Source organism: Rhipicephalus sanguineus, chromosome 2 (genome assembly GCF_013339695.2).
Source record: "Rhipicephalus sanguineus isolate Rsan-2018 chromosome 2, BIME_Rsan_1.4, whole genome shotgun sequence".
NCBI lineage: Eukaryota > Metazoa > Arthropoda > Arachnida > Ixodida > Ixodidae > Rhipicephalus > Rhipicephalus sanguineus.
Window position 1 is genome coordinate 106,618,670 of NC_051177.1, and position 18,807 is coordinate 106,637,476.

The following is an 18,807-nucleotide window of genomic DNA, read 5'->3' on the forward strand; positions in this document are numbered from 1 at the left end:
TGGTTTACATGCCTTCCTGTACAATGCGCCTGCGTGCGTTGCTTTTTGTGTCTATATATATATGTACCACTGTAGAAATAAAGCATATGTTGGAAGTCAGCGCTGTGTCTGCATCGTTTTTCGTCCTGTTCTTTGCGCGCTCAAAAAGTCAAACATGAATTACAACTGCCGATGCCTAACGCTCTCAATATATATATATATATATGTGTGTGTGGTGTGTGTGTGTGTGTGTGTGTGTGTGTGTGTGTGTGTGTGTGTGTGTGTGTGTGTGGTGTGTGTGTGTGTGTCATTCCATGCCAAGTGTCCCAGACGTGGGCGCTCGCACATCACAGATTTTGCTGATAAAATTTGTGCCTTTTTCCTGTGCCACATTGAGTATTGTGGCAAAACACTTTTGGTCGAAAAAATTTTGACAATCATGGCACCCCCTCGAATGTCGCTTCTATTTATTAAACTGTACCTAATAGAAAAATGTTTATAAAATGCTACTTTTGTGTGTTGAGCTTCTAAACTGCGCTTGCGCTATCGCAGAGGTTCTGTTTAGTTGTCCCATTCATTATTTCCGAATTTTGTGTTTCCTACCAGCTACGTAGCTTCAAAAACTACAAAAATCTTCAAAGTTCGTGAATTTTTCTTGAGCTATCTGGAACTCACCCTAACCAATATTAATAATAGCCTGATTTCCAGGAAAGTGTATTTTAGTACAGAAATGTTTAGGGGTAAAATAGACTTCAGATCTTTCCGAAAAAAAATTGTGAAATTAGAGAAAATGTACGATTTGTTGCATGTTTGACCATATTTTTCATACTGATGCGGTCAAAGTAAAAATCCTCGTCATGCGGCGTTTGATAAAAGACTTCATTGTTAAGTAATGAAAAAAGTCTTATCAAATCATTTTTTTCTTTAAGGAAGAAAATAATTTTTGAATTTGGCCCTCCGAACGCGCAGTGCATTTCATTTTGTTGCCCTTCGCCGCAAAAGCACATGGTAGCCCTTGCAGCTGACACTCGTCACAGGCCACGGCCAGATGCGAGATGTATGTCAGCGGCTCGTGAGTGGTCGAAAGTCTTGTCGCGCTTTCAGGGCGACGAGTAATGAATTTGCGTTACAATGAGCATTTGCTAGGCGGGCCCAATGGGAAATATGGACGCCCGAGAGCAGCATGTGGAGTCGTTGGCACAATGTCCTAGAGGGACGTCCTGCACAACTAGCATACACATACTGAAAGAAATAATGCACACTGTACACACTTCTTTCTCACGGTATACATGTGTACAGACGGCCTCTAGCACAATGTGCCAACGACGCCATAGGCTGCTCTCGGGCGTCCATACTTCCCATTGGGCCCGCCAAGCAAGCTCACATTGTAACGCGAATTCATTACTCGTCGCCCTGACATCAACGTGACAAGACTTTCGACCACTCACGAGCCACTGACATACATCTCGCATCTGGCCGTTGCCTGTGACGAGTGTCAGCTGCAAGGGCTACCATGTGCTTTGCGGCGAAGTGGCAACAAAATGAAATGCACTGCGCGTTCGGAGGGCCAAATTCAAAAATTATTTTCTTCCTTAAAGAAAAAAATGATTTGATAAGACTTTTTTCATTACTTAACAATGAAGTCTTTTATCAAACGCCGCATGACGAGGATTTTTACTTTGACCGCATCAGTATGAAAAATATGGTCAAACATGCAACAAAATCGTACATTTTCTCTAATTTCACAATTTTTTTTCGGAAAGATCTGAAGTCTATTTTACCCCTAAACATTTCTGTACTAAAATACACTTTCCTGGAAATCAGGCTATTATTAAGATTGGTTAGGGTGAGTTCCAGATAGCCTCAAGAAAAATTCACGAACTTTGAAGATTTTTGTAGTTTTTGAAGCTACGTAGCTGGTAGTGAAACACAAAAATTCGGAAATAATGAATGGGACAACTAAACAGAACCTCTGCGATAGCGCAAGCGCAGTTTAGAAGCTCAACACACAAAAAGTAGATTTATAAACATTTTCTATTAGGTACAGTGTAATAAATAGAAGCGAAATTCGGGGGGTGCCAGGACCGTCAAAATTTTTTCGAGCAAGAATGTTTTGCCACAATACTCCATGTGGCACAGGAAAAAAGGCACAAATTTTATCAGCAAAAGCTGCGATGTGCGAGCGCCACGTCTGGGACACTTGGCATGGAATGACCCTTAATATAAGAGCTACAGAAAGATCACGAAGGTCCTGATACTGTAGGAAGGCATTTGACACACGACGTACGTTTTAGCACTATGCTAATGCTAAAACGTACGTCGTGTGTCAAGTACCTTATATATATAAGGTATGATATATATAAATATATATATTTAGCGGTGGTATGGAGAGTTCTGTACAGAACTGAAATACAGAAACACCGTCCAGAAATACAGCGAGACACATTACTGTCAGAATGAGTGAGATATGAAAAGCAATAGTTTCGCTAACATCGTTCATTACTGTCAAATGCGGCAATATACTAGACCTGGCATAAACATTAGCATAGCCAGCAGTCAGTTTTATGAATAGGAATCAATGGCCAGCCATCAAGCACTTCTTTGCGACATCCATTACATATTTTATGTGGCATACAGCGCAAAACATGCAACATGTGTAGTTCTCATGTAGTACAGGATTCTCATGTAGTCATCTGAGATACAGGACCCCAATAGGTGACACAGCTTGCGTGCATGAGCTTGGCAGTGTCGTGTTCCCAGACCATGTCAGGGTCAGGTGGCATTCTGGCGAAAGGACAGCAGGTTGCACTGATTCGAGACCACTCACGGCCAGACCTTAAGCGTGGCTATTCCGAATTCTTGGACACGTCTTGACTACCTCGAGACACGAAGTTTCCAAGGAGGCTTCCTGGTCAAATGCAGCTGTAGAGCTTCAATGTGCAGTCTTGAAGCAACCTGAAATAGTCAAGTGCACAAAAATAAACACATGATGACAGACAGATCGATCACCTTTTAATCTGACAAGGGCAGCGCTCACACACCAGATTCCATGAAGTGTCCTGGCAATGAACAAAACCAGGCATACTCATTAACTTTGCTGTACTTTGAGGGTCTGTTACTCCCTTAGCCAGCTGCAACTGTTTCCGCTGCATGACCTCCGTACAATTAGAAGGATGTTTTTTTAGAGAACGCATATTTCTTATCAAAATTGTATAATAGTCACGCTCAAGATGTTTTCGCGCACACACTCTATGTCAAGAAGGAAATAGTTTGCTGCAACTAAAATGGCAATGAAGAGATTAATTAACAAAAACTCATTAATTAACTTTTAATTCCTGACCTGGAGGTAGTTGTTTATATTAGAAAGTTGTATGGCGTGCCAATTTATGGCATACACATTTTTTTTAATCGCGAAAGTTACACGTAATTCGTGATATTCATCCTTGAATTTCAAGGGACGAAATCGAAACTGATAGCGCCAGACGTGCAGGAAACGTCGCTTCTCTGTTACGTAAGCTCGGAGCTACACGTGAAAAGAAGGTGATGATAGTTTAATGAAGGTGGGCCGAAGCAGAATGTGATCAGGAAAATCTGCAAGCATTCAGAAATACACAAGTAAACAGCTTATTATTTGGGTGCGATGTGTGGTACTTATCTGTAAACATAGAAAGAAAAGGGTTGATATTACTGCCGTTTCGGATGCGCGCATCTCGAAAGAAACAAATGAGCACCAAACGCCACATGCAAAGGTAAGGCGAATCCGCTGACGCAAGTTAGATGACTTGCCAGTTTTCACGAAAAGGTACGACCACGGACGCGCCTTCATTCAAATTTCGTCACTCCCTTGTCGCGGGCAGCTCCGGTCTGACGTAACAGAAAAACCGCGTTTCTGTGTGCCGGACACGATCAGTTTTGATTTAGCCCTTAAATTTCACAATAAATATCTCGAGTTACGTAAAACTTTCATGATTTCTGAAAAATGGGTATACCATAAAGCGGCACGCACTACAAATTTCTAATATAAACAACTGCCCTCAGTCAATAAATAAAAATTAGTTAACGGGTTTTTGTTAATTAGTCCCGTCAACGCATTTTTTGTTGCAGCAGAATATTTCCGCCTCGAACTAGAGTACTACTGGAGCGTGACTGTCATAGAGTTTTTTTATAAAAGATATGTACTGTCTGAAAAAAAATCACCCTGTATAGCATGGCAGCAGTATTTTAATAATAATAATAATTGTTGGGGTTTGATGTCCCAAAACCACGATAAGATTATGAGAGACGCCGTAGTGGAGGGCTTCGGAAGTTTCGACCACCTGGAGTTCTTTAACGTGCACCTAAATCTAAGCACACGGGTCTAAACCATTTTCGCCTCCATCGAAAATGCGGCTGCGGCGGCCAGGATTCGATCCCGCAACCTGCGGGTCAGCAGTAGAGCACCATAACCACTAGACTAGCAGTATTTTAACGAAGACCTGTAGGTCGCGGGATCGAGTCCCGGCCTCGGCGGCTGCATTTTCGTTGGAGGCGAAAATGTTTGAGGCCCGTGTACTTAGATTTAGCTGCACGTTAAAGAACCCCAGGTAGTCGAAATTTCCAGAGCCCTCTACTACGGCGTCTCTCAATCATATCGTAGTTTTGGGATGTTAAACGCCAATGTTATTATTAGTTTAACGAAGAAAACGGCAAAATGTGTATACAGCTACACGAAATATGGCGAATGTACGACAAGACTAGGCTTGCCTTCACTGCCTTCTTTCTGTCGCATCATTGTGAGCGTGCCCTTCTAGTGCCTGGCTTCAGAACAGCTGCACGAAGGTGCAGCTATTCTAAAGGCCTAATGTGCCATTTTTTCTTCAGATCTATATCAACAGGCAAAGGTCTCATTTTTCCGTTTGTCTGGAAGGACAACCCACCAGCCAGCGTTGACCAGTATAGAGGGTTGGGAGCAAACTCGGGCAAACTGTGCAGCACAAACATCACCTCAAACCTCAAACAATCGAGGTGATGAGAAGCGGTCAAACAAAAAGGAACAGTGCTGAAGTGACTTATATACATATTAAAAACAACAGCTGATTATGGCACGAAATTGGGACAATTAAGGTGCATTGTAAAAGAATGTCAAATGAGGTACCCTGCTGTAAAAAGTGCTAAATATTCATTGCAGACTATGGCGAATAGAATTCAAATAGGATACAGCGAGTGTTTCGAGGTATAATGACGAAGCAATAATTGCTAGAGACTTATGAGCGAAAAGCACAATGCGATTAAGCGGTGCTACATAGTGGGAGATCACGGATTAATTTCAACTACCTGGAGTTCTTCAACGTGCACAAATCAGAGGGCATGGGAGTTTCTGTATCTCGCCCCCTTCTAAATGCAGCTGCCGGGGTCAGGAATAGAACCCGCGTCCTTGGGCTTCGCAGCGTAACGCTTCCAAGTCCATTTTAAAGGATTTTTGTCCACTGCCCACAACATCACTGTAGACTGTATCTTTGTGTTGAAAATAATAACGAACTGAACCACGGCTGGTATAACAAAGGCATCCAATATCCACGAAACACAGCGTTTGCAGTATGTTTACTGCCATTATTACTAGCCGGTGTTGTGTTTACTATTAGGTACTAGCACCACACCACATTAGACAAAGCAAGTATCACAGGAGGATGAGGTTATGCTCGTATGCAGTTTGTGGACAAAAAAAAAAAAAGCTACAACTTTGAAGTGAACTCACATTTACCTTTGTTGCATGATAATTTTTAGCATCATGAGATCAAGTCACCACTGTTTCAATTAAATGAAACCGTGCTACAAAAGCTATTGCATCAAAGTTTTATAGCAGTTACGCACGCACGCACGCACGGACGCGCGCGCACACACACACACACACACACACACACACACACACACACACACACACACACACACACACACACACACACACACACAGACACACAAACAACAAACAAGCAAACACGGCGAGAAGTTCGAATATGCAGCGAATAAATACGTATTAAACGTGTTTCAACGTCTGGGTAGCAAAGGAAAGAAACACTAAATTCTAGAGTTTCACGAGCCAAAATCATGATCTGGATATCAGGCATGTTCGGGCCGGGTGCATTAGATTGATTTTGATCAGCTGATCTTACTTACCCTTCAAATATATATCGGTGCAACGTTGCTCTACGTGTCACCACACTCGACTTGCAACCGAGATTTCAACTCGCAATTTCATGTTTTTCTGGCATGTATGGAATAAGGAAACACGATATTGGCGCGCACCACTCCGTTTTACCCGCTACTGGATAGTCCTGTGCGGTTTTCGTCGTTGCCAAGCCATTGAAACACGATAGCAAAATCCGTGCAACTGGAACATCAGAAAGACAAGTGGCAAAGCTACGTGTGAAGCGAATAAAAGAGTTGTAGGCAGAAGCCGGCAGAACTCACCTGAAATCTATAACGACCGTAGGAGCGTCGTCCACGGCTTCGTCTGTCGGTGCCACTGGGATCCGTCATGCGCTGCCATCTTGCTCAGGCAAGTTCACGACGAAACGAAGCTTACTGCAGGGACTTCTCCGTCCGGAGGCTGCTTTTCCCAAACACTGAGTGACACTGCTTCAGCCAGTCACGGCAAGCGTGAGCCGACGACACGATACTACGCCACGAATGAATAGCACGGAAGGAAAGTCACGCAAAACGATCAGCCAGACACGGCAAGAGCGAGCCGACGATACGATACTACGCCACGAATGCATAGCACGAAGAAAGTCACGCAAAACAATCACTTGCAATCACGCCTGACGACACAGATTATTCTGGCGGACTAAAGAACGACCACAACGAGACGGATCACGAACAATGCCAACGACGCCAGGCCAAAATGGCTGTCTCGTATTGATGGCTTCGGCTTTGGATTAAAGTAGCCTCCACGAACGCCCAAATGGTTTCGGTTTTGTTTTGGTGCTATAGAACACACATCCATGCATAGTTAAAGCTCTATTGAATAATATCAGGGTGGAGGAGGCGAAGCGTGCGCTGTGTGTGTCTGTAAGGGCTGTAGGGTGGGAGGGGGCGCAGGTGAACGTGCATCCCCTGCTCTAGGGGCTAGGGAGAGTGCGGTGAGGCCGTGTGTGCGTGCCTAGCTGTGCTCAACGTTTGCTGAGCGATTTGGTGGCCCGCGCGGATTATCGTGAAGATATAGTTTAGCTGTGGCGGGCAGAAATGATGACCACGCGAGCTATAATTCTGGTAGTATTGTCGCTCTTTAGGAGACGCGGTAAAGCGTCGCCTTGATAACCGGTCTGCGCGGTTATCATGCCAGCTTTGCGGCACATGTTTTTACGGCCGTCGAGTTAGATGTGTTCCCGATCGCCAGTGCGTTCAACACCATGCACGTCCATTTCACTAATAAATGTATGTTTTCTGCCATACATGCTGTCGTAGGAATCTACAAACCTCGCTTGCAAACGTGCGAAGATTCGCAAATTTGTCAGCGCTGCCATTGTTAAACGTTGTCATAACTCTGAATGTTTCGCTTGGGGGCAAGATTTTTAAGAACCCTGTTTACTTGTAGACGTTTTCGAAGCGCCGTTTCAGCAATATCGTAACTGAAGCCATAACACAATACGTGCGTAATTCCACATTTTACGAATCCATGTTATATATTCTCAACCAAAATTTTTCGGTATGCCACAAGCCAAAGCAGCGAACTGTATCTTGGTCGCAGCCAGTGAAGCTTTCTTTTTAAAAAAAACCCACCCTGTATATGCAGAACCATCACTGACTCCCTTGGAGCAAGGGAGTCATCTATTTCATTCAGGAGCGTCGACCAGAGCATTGTGACTCCCCAAGAAAAAAAGGTGGTCATCGGCTGCCACAAAGAGAGTCAAGCAGACGTGACTCCCTTTTGACTCTCTTTTTTTTAAGAGTGTATGTTATATGAAACCACCATCGTTAATTTGCTCCGTTGTTGCAGACTAGACATTACATTAACATGAACATATATATCGTCTTTTTCTGTTTCGCTCGAGCTACTCTAGGCTTACACCCTCTTTGTATCTTTTCCCTTACCCTGCGTTTTTGTGTTTGTTGCTATAAAGAAAGCCTCTAAAAGTGCGCGAAAACTGTTGCCTTCAAATGATACATCGATTCGTTTGTAACACATTTCCTGGAAAGCACTCACTAGTTTTTCAGGCATAGGAGCCTACTTGATATACATTGTTCGTCGCAGTTTCACGAGAACGTAATGTTACAGCGATTGTTCTTATCCAAAAACACTAACCCTAAAACACGTCTTCTCACGTAACTATATCGGTGAAGGCGTTGTTTTAAGTTCTTTAACATATATTATTTACAAGGATTCTTATCTGGGCCCCCTAGTCTGTGCCGTAAAAGCGCACGCGATGGCACAGCGAGCATCAAAGCGCTGTATCGTGTTTGTTCTTTCGCATTTCATTTTTTTCCGCACACTTTCTCAAGATGTCTTTATTTATTTATTTATTTATTTATTTATTTATTTATTTATTTATTTATTTATTTACGTTCGAAGCGAGGTTTCATTTATGAAATACTCCGAGCTGGAAAATGTCATAATGTTATCATCCTCGTCGTTACCTTTGCCACTAGGAGCTGATTCTATCGGTTAAAGCGTACGCCCGCTTCCATCAATAATAAAAGTGTTCTCGCGCACGACACAAGGCATCCTACTACAACACCAGCTGCTGTTGCCGTACGCGCGTCGTCTCATCAAGAGCGTGGAACCAGCCGGGAATCAAAGTTTCCCCGGTCGCTTCCCCACTCTCCCGCTCCGTGCAATTTCCGCGCGGGATCCCATGTCATGCAACGTGCTTTCAACCCGGCCTAACCAGGAGCCTGAACTCACCTTGAGGGAGAAAGGTCTCGTTACCCGCAACGCTTCAATACTTCAGCGTGAAGATTTGGCCGCGTGGGCGCATGCCGCCGCATCTTAGATCGCGAGCACCACCTGCACAGCCGTGGAAACGCGCCTTGTGTTAGAAAGTTTCGATTACTGGCAGCGCGTGCTCACTTCAGTGACAAGGGTGTGTGTGCGGAGAGAGCCGGCGCTTGCCATCACACCTTGCATTAAGGCTGCCGCAGTGCGTTCTCGCTCGCAACATTGATGACAGGACGGACACGGACAAGCGTTGACATTGCTTTTTTTTGTGTACCCTCACGGCCAATGATCATAAGCGACTTGCGGGACGCGTTCGTCACCAAAAATCCCCTGCGCGCTTTTCATCGCGCAGTGGCACTTTGTTTTCTAGCACCGCTTTCTTCGATTCCTGCATGGCCAGGAATCTGCCGTCCCAAAAATTAATCACTGTATTTGTAGGTTTGCGCGATATCCTAGTCTAGTAAATTGTGCAACGCTGACAATGTTTCACACGCACAAATCTTTAGCGCCTGATACAAAAATAAAAAATGGTAAAACTGAACGTATGGTGTAGTGAAACGTTATTAAGGAATATTAGACACTGTCTGCTTCTAGCTTACATAAAAATGTTTACATCATCACTGTCAAAATAGGTTTCATAGATAAGTGTTGACGTACCCATAGCTTTCTTGCGCATTACAAACGCGTATGGTGATAACCTTATCACGCCACGCATTTTACATTATTCGCAAAGTGCCAGTTTTCTTCGTGTGTACCTATATCATCGTTTTGCCTGCATACAAGAAGGGGTATCCAGTATAATGTTACCACAACCAAGGACGTTTAGTCCAGTAGCGAAAGCAGTAAATACCCTGGGTGGCCCTTCGAAAGGGGTGCAGCCAGCCCACCTTGTCGACAGTCGCCTCAGTTCGTCAACGCATTTCGCAAGCTACATAGACAGAAAGACGTTACAGCCGTGCTTCGTAACCAATGCCACAACCGAAAATTTCAATGCAATGTCAGGGAATAATCTGAGAGTAGCGTGAGAACTTGATTCAATGACAAAAGTGTCAAGTAAGGAAAGCAGATGACTTTTAAGGGCTCGTTTATCTTTGTTAGACATAATATTAATGAGAACTAACAGACAATAACGCCAAGGAAAGTATAGGGGGTGTTATCTGTAGTATTTAGAATATAAATGTGAACAAAGTAAAGTGGACGAAAAGATGACTTGCCGCCGGCAGGGACCGAACCTGCGACCTTCGAATAATGCGTCCGATGCTCTACCACTGAGCTACGGCGGCGGTCATCCTCCCGTCAACAGGCAAAAAGAGAGTGTTCCACACTCGCCGCCATGGCTGCGATTGGTGCTGACTAACACTCCTTGGTTTAAAAAACAAAAGAACATATATACCCCAGAAAGTGGACGGGAGGATGACCGCCGCCCTAGCTCAGTGGTAGAGCATCGGACGCGTTATTCGAAGGTCGCAGGTTCGGTCCCTGCCGGCGGCAAGTCATCTTTTCGTCCACTTTACTTTCTTCAGGTTTATATTCTAAATACTACAGATAACACCTCCTATACTTTCCTTGGCGTTATTGTCTGTTAGTTCTCATTAAAAGTGTCAAGTAGTGACTATGGTGAGGGTGGCCCGGTGGTCTATCTCGTTTGGTCAACGTCATTCCTGGTTTTTGCGTTCTAGAAGCAAACGTGTCATCAAGCGAACCCCAAGCTTGCTTATGCTCGCTGATACATTATTTTGTTCTCCAGCGACATCTGGGCATGTACATGCATTTGGTGCCTGCATATCTCAGGAAATGATGATAATGATGCTTATTGGCTTGCCCTTTGAACTTTTGTGATGACAAGTAGACACCTATATCTTGTACACACAAGTATCAAATTCCGCTACGTATAGTTGCCTAAGCCTGCAAAGACTCGTGTTGTACCAAATCACTATGACAACGTGCACCACCTCTGAGGCATGCGCTGAGAGAGCAACACATGTTGAGCACGAATAGTCGTTATCATTCCTTATCGCTCATGAGTCCCGTTACATGATACATAGAGAATATATATTCCTATAAAGACATCTACTATGTATTGTTTTTTGGAACCTCTAAATGTTTTCCCAAATTTGTTTGACTTTCTGTATTTTATTACTCGATCCTTTGTAAAGTCTGTGCTCTCAGATTAATAAACTTATACCCAGAAGCCCTCGCGCTAAATTTTTTTCGAAGCGATCCACTATAGTCTGAGAAGCTTACGTGAAGCTTTTCATTATACTAGCACAGTCATTATGCTAGAACGAAGAGGAGGCACATCTATTTGACTTTGCATGTTGCAGCAAGGTATCGTGAAACACCCCGTCGCCTGGGTCTACCCGCGGCTACGTAAAGGGACCTCCTGGTCTCTACCCGCCACCACCACACCCAGTTACTCAAGGCGGTTCTTCACTTTCTTGGGGACACTGGACTGCACAACCGGCTGTAGAAGCCACCCGCAGCGTATTCGGCCATAGACACCACTCTTTCTCTTTCTCTTTCTCTTCTCCTCTTCACTTCTCTTCTAGTGCCGTCGCCCAATTCCCCTACAGACGCCGAGCCGTGCTCCCAACTAGGGCTGCAGAAACGGTGTCCTTTCCTCTCCTCAACCTCTTCTCCTTCTCCCCAAGGCCTTTGACCGTAGTTAGGAAGTAAAGAAGACTCGTTTGAGGCTGGTCTTCTTGTAGAGTCGCATTGGCTTGCCTATGTTGTGATTATAGCCAGTCAGTGAACCTCTGCAAGGGGAAAAAAAAATTCAAAATCTGGGCTTAGAGAGCGCAATTGGGGTGCTCCCTCATTAGCGCTTATTCTTTGTCGAGGCTTTAAATATACGTAGAATGTGCACATTATTCCGCATTTTACAAAAATAAAAAAAAAAGCAAGAAAAACACCGCGCCCGAAGTATGGTAGCTGCAAACAGTGGAGAGAAGGTGCCGCGGTTCCGCATCATTCAGCATGCTGTGCATTTTTCACTCTGTCAGCGCCAATATTTTGCAGCTCACCCAGCTTTCGTGGAATCCCCGTTCGTCGCCATTAACATAGTGAGTTAATGCACGGCGAAGTCGTCGTGAACTTGTTTCGAGAGGAATTTTTTTTTCCGTCGTCTCAAAATATGCTTCCCGATACTCAAGAACGAATCACATAATGACGCGTTCAGTGTCCGACAACTCGGCTCGTCTATAAGGTGGCAGAGTATTCTTTTTTATTGCCGAGCTACCACGATAACGTTGGGGAATAATCAGCACGTACTGTTCGAAGTTTTTTATTCCTGCGCCGCTGGCATATTGTGCTGGGCAGAGAATGTCGACTGCAGTGCTGGTGTTACATTAAAAAAAAAGAAGAAAAAAACCCAAAATCTTCGAATCTATGCTTTCGCAAACTTGTTTGAATATTGGAACACACTTTTCCTGCATTATAACTACCTTTTCTAAATGTAATACAAAATTATACGAAGAAATGCCTTGCAGTTTCGCAAGTGTACATAATTCGCTTGTTTCCCAAAAGCCGTAAGCAAGCGAAAAAGCAGCGCTAAAATAAAAATATCGAAAATTTAATAAAAAGACTGCACCGCAATGATTTCTTTGATCTTCCTGGCTTTCTATGTAACCCATTATTTTGTTATTTTGTTATCGTTTGACTTTGTTAGTGCGTAATAAAAGATACGGACAAAAGATTGCACGGGTACCAAGAACTGCCGAAAAACCTTTTTCTTTTTAATCGAACAAGTAATTATGTTCAAAATCACATTTTTTTCCGCCTTCTGTAGAAGTTTGAGTCCGCTGGGCCTTCTGATATTTTTTTGCGGCGCCAAGCAAAACTTCATGTCGAAGAGCTGTTAAAGTATCTCTTAGAACACGAAGAAATTTCGCTAATTTTCTTGTGTCATTTTGAAATGTGAAAGTACAGAGCATATATAGTACCACTCTTTTGCGTTGACACGATACTTTCTCCTTGATAAATAGGTGTATTCCTAAAAGCACATTCCCTTTTTCAGCCCTAACGAGCGAGACATTTCAACTTAAAATGATTTGTTATTCATCAATTGAAAAAAAAATAACCTTCAAGGTGATGAAAACAAAGCGGCACAGAAACTGCCCACGGAACATGAAATCGGCCAGCACTTGACTTTCTGAGTTGTGAAAATTATGAAAGACAAAAAAAATGTCATATTAGCAAAGGCAGCACATGTTTTTGTCATACTATTATCAATACATCAAATGTCAGTGTTCAGTTACGACTTTGCTGCAGGAGTAACTTTGAGCAAGTTAACGTGGACTTAGATGAAGGACATTTCTGGGTTTTGCGCTCGATAACTTCGAAGGGGCGTAGCTGGACACAATATTTCCTTCTGTGGTTTCCTCTTTACCGCTAGCCAGGTGACGGCAAAAAATGCGCCTGGAGTGTCCAATTGCTACCATAATAAAGAAGTAGTACCGGCAACATGACATAAACCGATGCAGCTTTCTGAAATGTTACTGAACTGTTTCCTGAGCTATTGCATCTTAAAATAGCGTAGAGACCAATATCGTCTATGATAACCCTTTTTTTTGTGTGTGTGTGTGTGGAATATTTATTCGGGAGCCTGATAACCAGCCGGCAAGTACGCGATACCGTCCCCAATATTTTATTATTACACCATTTACATGGCGCATTTCAAAATTTCGAAAACTTCCGCCAAGCGGTTGAAAACCCCCGAGTGGCAACATAAATAAATATCACGTGACGGCGACATCACGTGGAGTACGAAAACGATGACGTTAGCAAGCAAATGTGCCGTCTGCTGCATTTAACACGTGCGCCTCCGCTTTGCGGCAGTAGTTTTACTGAAACGCGCAGCTGCGTCTCCCAGAAACGAAACCATGTCGTCGTTGTTATTTCGTCGGACGAATACGACCATTAGAGTCTTCCCGGATTCGAGCAAGTGGAGGTAGAAAACAATTACTTTTATTGCGATAGTAATCATATGGAAACCCTCGGCGCTTTTTTCCGTCGCCACTGCCGTTGCCGTCATGTTCCGTGTAAACACCAAATCCATAACATTGCCCCGCGCATCGTATGTTATACCCACGAGTAAAAGCGCGTGAGCGCTGGCGGATGAACGCGGCTGAAGCAGCGATGAAAGGAGCCGGCCATCTCCGTCGCTCGAAGCGCGCATACGATAAAATCAGCCCGCGTACGACGCCTGCCGTAGATTGTCCCTGAAGCAGAGAGGAAACGCACCACGCGTTTTTCGTCAGCCGAAGGAACACGAGGCGACGACGAGAACGGGGAGGGCTACGTCGAATTGTAATCTAAGGGCGCTGCCAACTGCGAACTGTGATCATAAGGGCGCTGGCGCGCGCAATCTCGGCTGACATCACTGAATGACTCGAGCTGTGTTCTCACGCCTCCTTCGCGCTGAGACGACACACAGACGAAAATCGTTTCGCTCCCGGGATCGGCAACATTTTCTTACACCAGTGGTTTGCAGAGTCATGGGAGATAGAGTCCAAAAGAGTCAGCCTCTAGCCTTACCTCGTATAACATTACAATTTTTCGCTATCGAATTCATTGTTTTGCCTTTGCGGAGAAAGTGTGACATTTTTTTATCCCTTGGTGGGGGCGCCGAAATGTTTCTATACATACTACATGTGGTTACGGTTTTTCGGTGGTTATATTCATTCAACCCCTTTGTCATATCTGCCGCACGCATCTCCAACGTTGCGTTTTTTCAGCTCTTTCTCAAGTTTTGCTGGTATTTATCGCGACAAGTCTGCAAAGGAGCCACACTTTGTTTGTAGACTTCCTAATTCAAATAAATTGCTTTTATGCCACTGTTGTCTATCAAAATTCGTCACAGCATTTCTTCCAAGCAGGCACTTTAATCAGTTTACCATTCGATTTTCGTCGCGAGACACCTTTAAAAATGCATAGCCTTTCTTTTTTATTGGTATGATGTAAGTAGATGTTGGCGCACAAAAAAAGGCGCCGGCTACTCCTTGGCTCTTGGCTGGGTCAAGCATACAACGTGGAGGGTCGCAAGATTACATATGAAACAGTGTACTCACTTTAACACCCGTACACAAAGAATATGCGGCACATACAATATACAGTTGGAATAACACCCCCACACTATTATTATAGAAAGTCTCAAAAATACAAATAGTTCTACCCCCTTATAAGAAGTTTTGTAGTCAGCTGTTGTTACTAGCTCGAGACAGCTAGTAACACCAGCTGTCTTCAGCTAATGTTTCTAAAAAAAAGTTTGGTACTGTAGTACCTGTAGCATCCGTAATTACTCTTTATTATTTTTTCTGTGCCTCTTATCCTGAAGAAGTAATTTATTTTCATATAAACTACCTGCTATTACCGAATCATTCCAGCTTGCCGAAAATGCGTTTAAAAAGTCACGCGGTCCATTTTGAATTTGCCTAAGAGGACTTGAAGGCGAAAGCCATCTTATTTTTTTTTTCTTCTCACTTAGTTGTACTGATCGCCCCCTCCCCAAAAAAACTTTACACACCAAACATGGATCGGAGGCATTTGAAGCTTATGCGCCTCACGCGGTTTTGCAGTGCCTCCGCGATCGGTGCTTTTTTCACCCAGAGACGATGCCATCTGAAGACGTCGTCATGTTAAGCCACATTGTGTGATGTCATGCTGGCGTCACAAATTTTGGTGGCATGTGAGGTCGTATGGTAACGTCATCACGTGTTTATCATTTCTTGCATCATTTGTGTTGACGCCGTCGCCGCCGCCGATGACCTTTCGCGCTTTCTGAGGCATCTAAGGCTTTCAACTACTATCAAGGGTGAAGCCGCAGCAGCAAGAGCGAGTGGCAGTTTCGGTGTTCAAATAAGAGGACCGCATCAAGAAAAAAACACTTTAATTGGCGTGAAAACGACGATGCAAGATTTGTGATGGCTGAGCTTTTTTTTTCTGCTCTCTCTCGTCTACGGGTCTATATATCTGCTGTACCTAAGCCAGAGCGACTGACAAACCAGATTAACAAGATCAAATAAGGCAATAAGAAATCAACGAAGGAGCAGCGATGAACGCTTCTACAAACATAAGGCTCCTTACTCAAACCTCCCGCCTTCTTACCAAGTTCTTGCGCAAGGCACAAGCACCCGACCTCCGCAAAATCTGAGACGCACCGCATGCAATACATTTTCGTCAGCGTCTTCAATCGAGTCACGTAGCATTTGCAGGCAGCCCTCCATTTCACGCATCGGGGCCTATTTGTTCATTATGGCCGCTGTATCCAGCGTACGCCTTCCAGGAAGAAGGATAACCGAGCGAGCAGTCTACCCGGCTTTCCCAGCTGTTTCTATGCTGCACGCCATTTATAGAGCAGTTCTTTCGCCTAATGGTTGTTGGCGAACGGTACTTCTCCTGATGCGGACGTGTCCCGTCTGCTGAAATAAAGTGACTCTTCTCGCAGGACAATTCTGACTGAATACACATGGTGCCGGCTAAATGAAAAGACGCAGGAAAGCGGAAAGCAAATAGAGCTTACATTTTTGTCTACTAATGCAGTTATTCGCTGACCGATTGTGCGATGCTGTTTGTACCGGTAGTTGTATGTAAATAAAATATAACAACATTTTCATAAGATCGCTTGAAAAACATTAATCACTTTTTTTATAAAGCGGAATGAAAAACTTCAAGTACAGTGCAGATTTTTTAAAAAGTTAGATTTCCTTGCTGTTGATTTTCTTTACCCATTGCGGCAGAGTGCACTGAAAACTGGATTTTATTTTTGAGCTTTTGTAATTCGTATGACTTAGAAAAGGCCAAGTAGGGAAGCTTGTTGATTTTTCAAGTTTATGAAGCAGGAGAAACTTGAACATACGGACTTACAGCGTTTTTGTTAACATACACTAACAGCGTTTATTAAGATGCCACAACATCGTTTGACTAAAACAACTCCAAGAGTTACGCTGATAGCTTCTGCTAAAACAGTTACCAGTGAAGTATGATATGCAGATTTGTGCACAACGGATTGTTCTGGTCTTCCAACGGGACTCGTTCAAAAACATCCCGTGCGCAACATAGAGAACGTGCCTATTATAAATGGGGCCTAATCGTCCGTATTTTTGAAACAGGTTCGCACAACTGTACTCTCTCATCCTATGAAATATTCCCTAGTTTTTGTTCCTAAACTGCCGCTATACATTTAGGTGAAATAATCCTTGAACCGGAAATTTCGCTGTCGCCAAGGTTTCGATAGCTTGCAGCAAATGCTAGCGTGACGAAGACAAGATCACTTGAAATGTTGGCTCCAGCGTAATACACCGTTCAATGATTTTTTGTTCTTTTGTCTCATCAAACCTCCATCTTCGTCTGAACTTCTCACTTGTATGAAGTTATATATTTAGCACTTCGCAGCCTCACTGCCAAACATTTTGTCTCACATATACCTCTGCATCTTTCGATAATATTTTGTTGCCAAGTATAAGGTAAATGTCAAGTATCTGTGTACAGTGCAGATGTGTTTAAGAACTGCCTGACGCTGACAGCAATGGTTGTCCAGTGGAATTACACTGAAGTGTCCACACTAACACATATTTTGAGAAACTAATATTGTAGGCATCATGTAGTTAATACGGTATTTACGACACATTGAAATTTGTGAAATGGAGGTTCACAACGTGTGTCCGCTTTGCGAGAATTGTCAGGAAGGCATGAATCTCGATAGTTTCGTGATATTCGGTTGGTTAGCTTATGATGTTTGACGCCACAAAGCGAGTCAGACTATGAGAGACGCCGTAGTCAATGTCTCCGGATAATTTCGACCACCTGGTTTTTTAAAGATGATATCGCTTGGTCCATGCCACTTTTGTTGCACTGCACAAGCGGCGACAACAGCGTGCAGCCCATTAGATTAATATGAATTAGTGGGTACTGACGGTGTTTTCAATTTAAGAGCGTGAACCGCTGTGGTTGAGCAGCAGCTTTCGTGCGGCCCTGCTAAGCACGAGAGTAATATTATAATAATATTGATGGCTTTTAACGTCTCAAAACCACGATATTTTTATGAGGGACGTCATAGTGGAGGGCTCCGGAAATTTCGACCACCTGGGATTTTTTGACGTGCACCTAAATCCAAGCACACGGGCCTCAATTATTTTCACCTCCATCGAAAATGCAGCAGATGCGACCGGGATTCGGCCCCGCATCCTTCGGGTGAGCACTCGAGTGCCATAACCACTAGACTGCTGTGGCGGGTGTAGCGGTTACCGCTAAGACCGTCTATGTACGCCAGCCAGTCTGGCAACGCGCTCGAGCACTTCCGGTGCGCAAGCAATAAACATCAGTTCTTCCAAGGCTAGTGTACGTGTCGGTCTCGTTGCATACATGGTGTCAGAAGTGGCTAGATCACCACCCTAGAAAATGACTGAGCTTCCGCCCCCAGAGCCGTTACGTTTCGGGGATAATGTGGCGGAGAACTGGATTCGGTTCAAGCAGCGAGTCGAGCTGTACTTCACCGCCACAGAATCCTCGGAACCGGGAAAGCAACGCAGCCCCGCCCAGAGAGCCGCCATCTTGCTTCACGTGGCGGGCCAAGAGGCGATCGATGTTTATAACACTTTCGACCTCACTGGAGAAGAAAAGCAGGACTACGACAAGTTAGTCCAAGCATTCGAGGCTTACTGCTTACCTCAGAGCAACGAGACGTTCGAGCGCTACGTGTTCCGGAGCCGCACGCAGACCGAAGGTGAACCTTTCGAGCAGTTCTATCGGGACCTGCAACTGAAATCGAAGAGCTGCAACTTTGAGAACCTCCGGGAGTCGATGCTGCGTGACCAAATAGTGTACGGCACATCTAGTAGAGCGTTGAGAGAAAAGCTTCTAGCCAAAAAAGACTTGACGCTCAGCACAGCTGTGGAGTGGGCCAAGGCTGAGGAAAT

At 44.2% G+C, this 18,807-nt stretch overlaps 1 protein-coding gene and 1 non-coding gene across 2 annotated transcripts in view; one reads left to right on the forward strand and one right to left on the reverse strand.

Annotated features, from left to right (window-relative positions):
• LOC119381789 (cardioacceleratory peptide receptor-like) overlaps positions 1-18,807 on the forward strand; it is a 431,380-nt gene that overhangs the window by 340,032 nt on the left and 72,541 nt on the right. The gene's annotated exons all lie outside the window — the stretch shown is intronic.
• Positions 10,105-10,176, reverse strand: Trnam-cau (transfer RNA methionine (anticodon CAU)). The gene has a single exon. It is a non-coding gene; the product is annotated as a tRNA-Met (tRNA).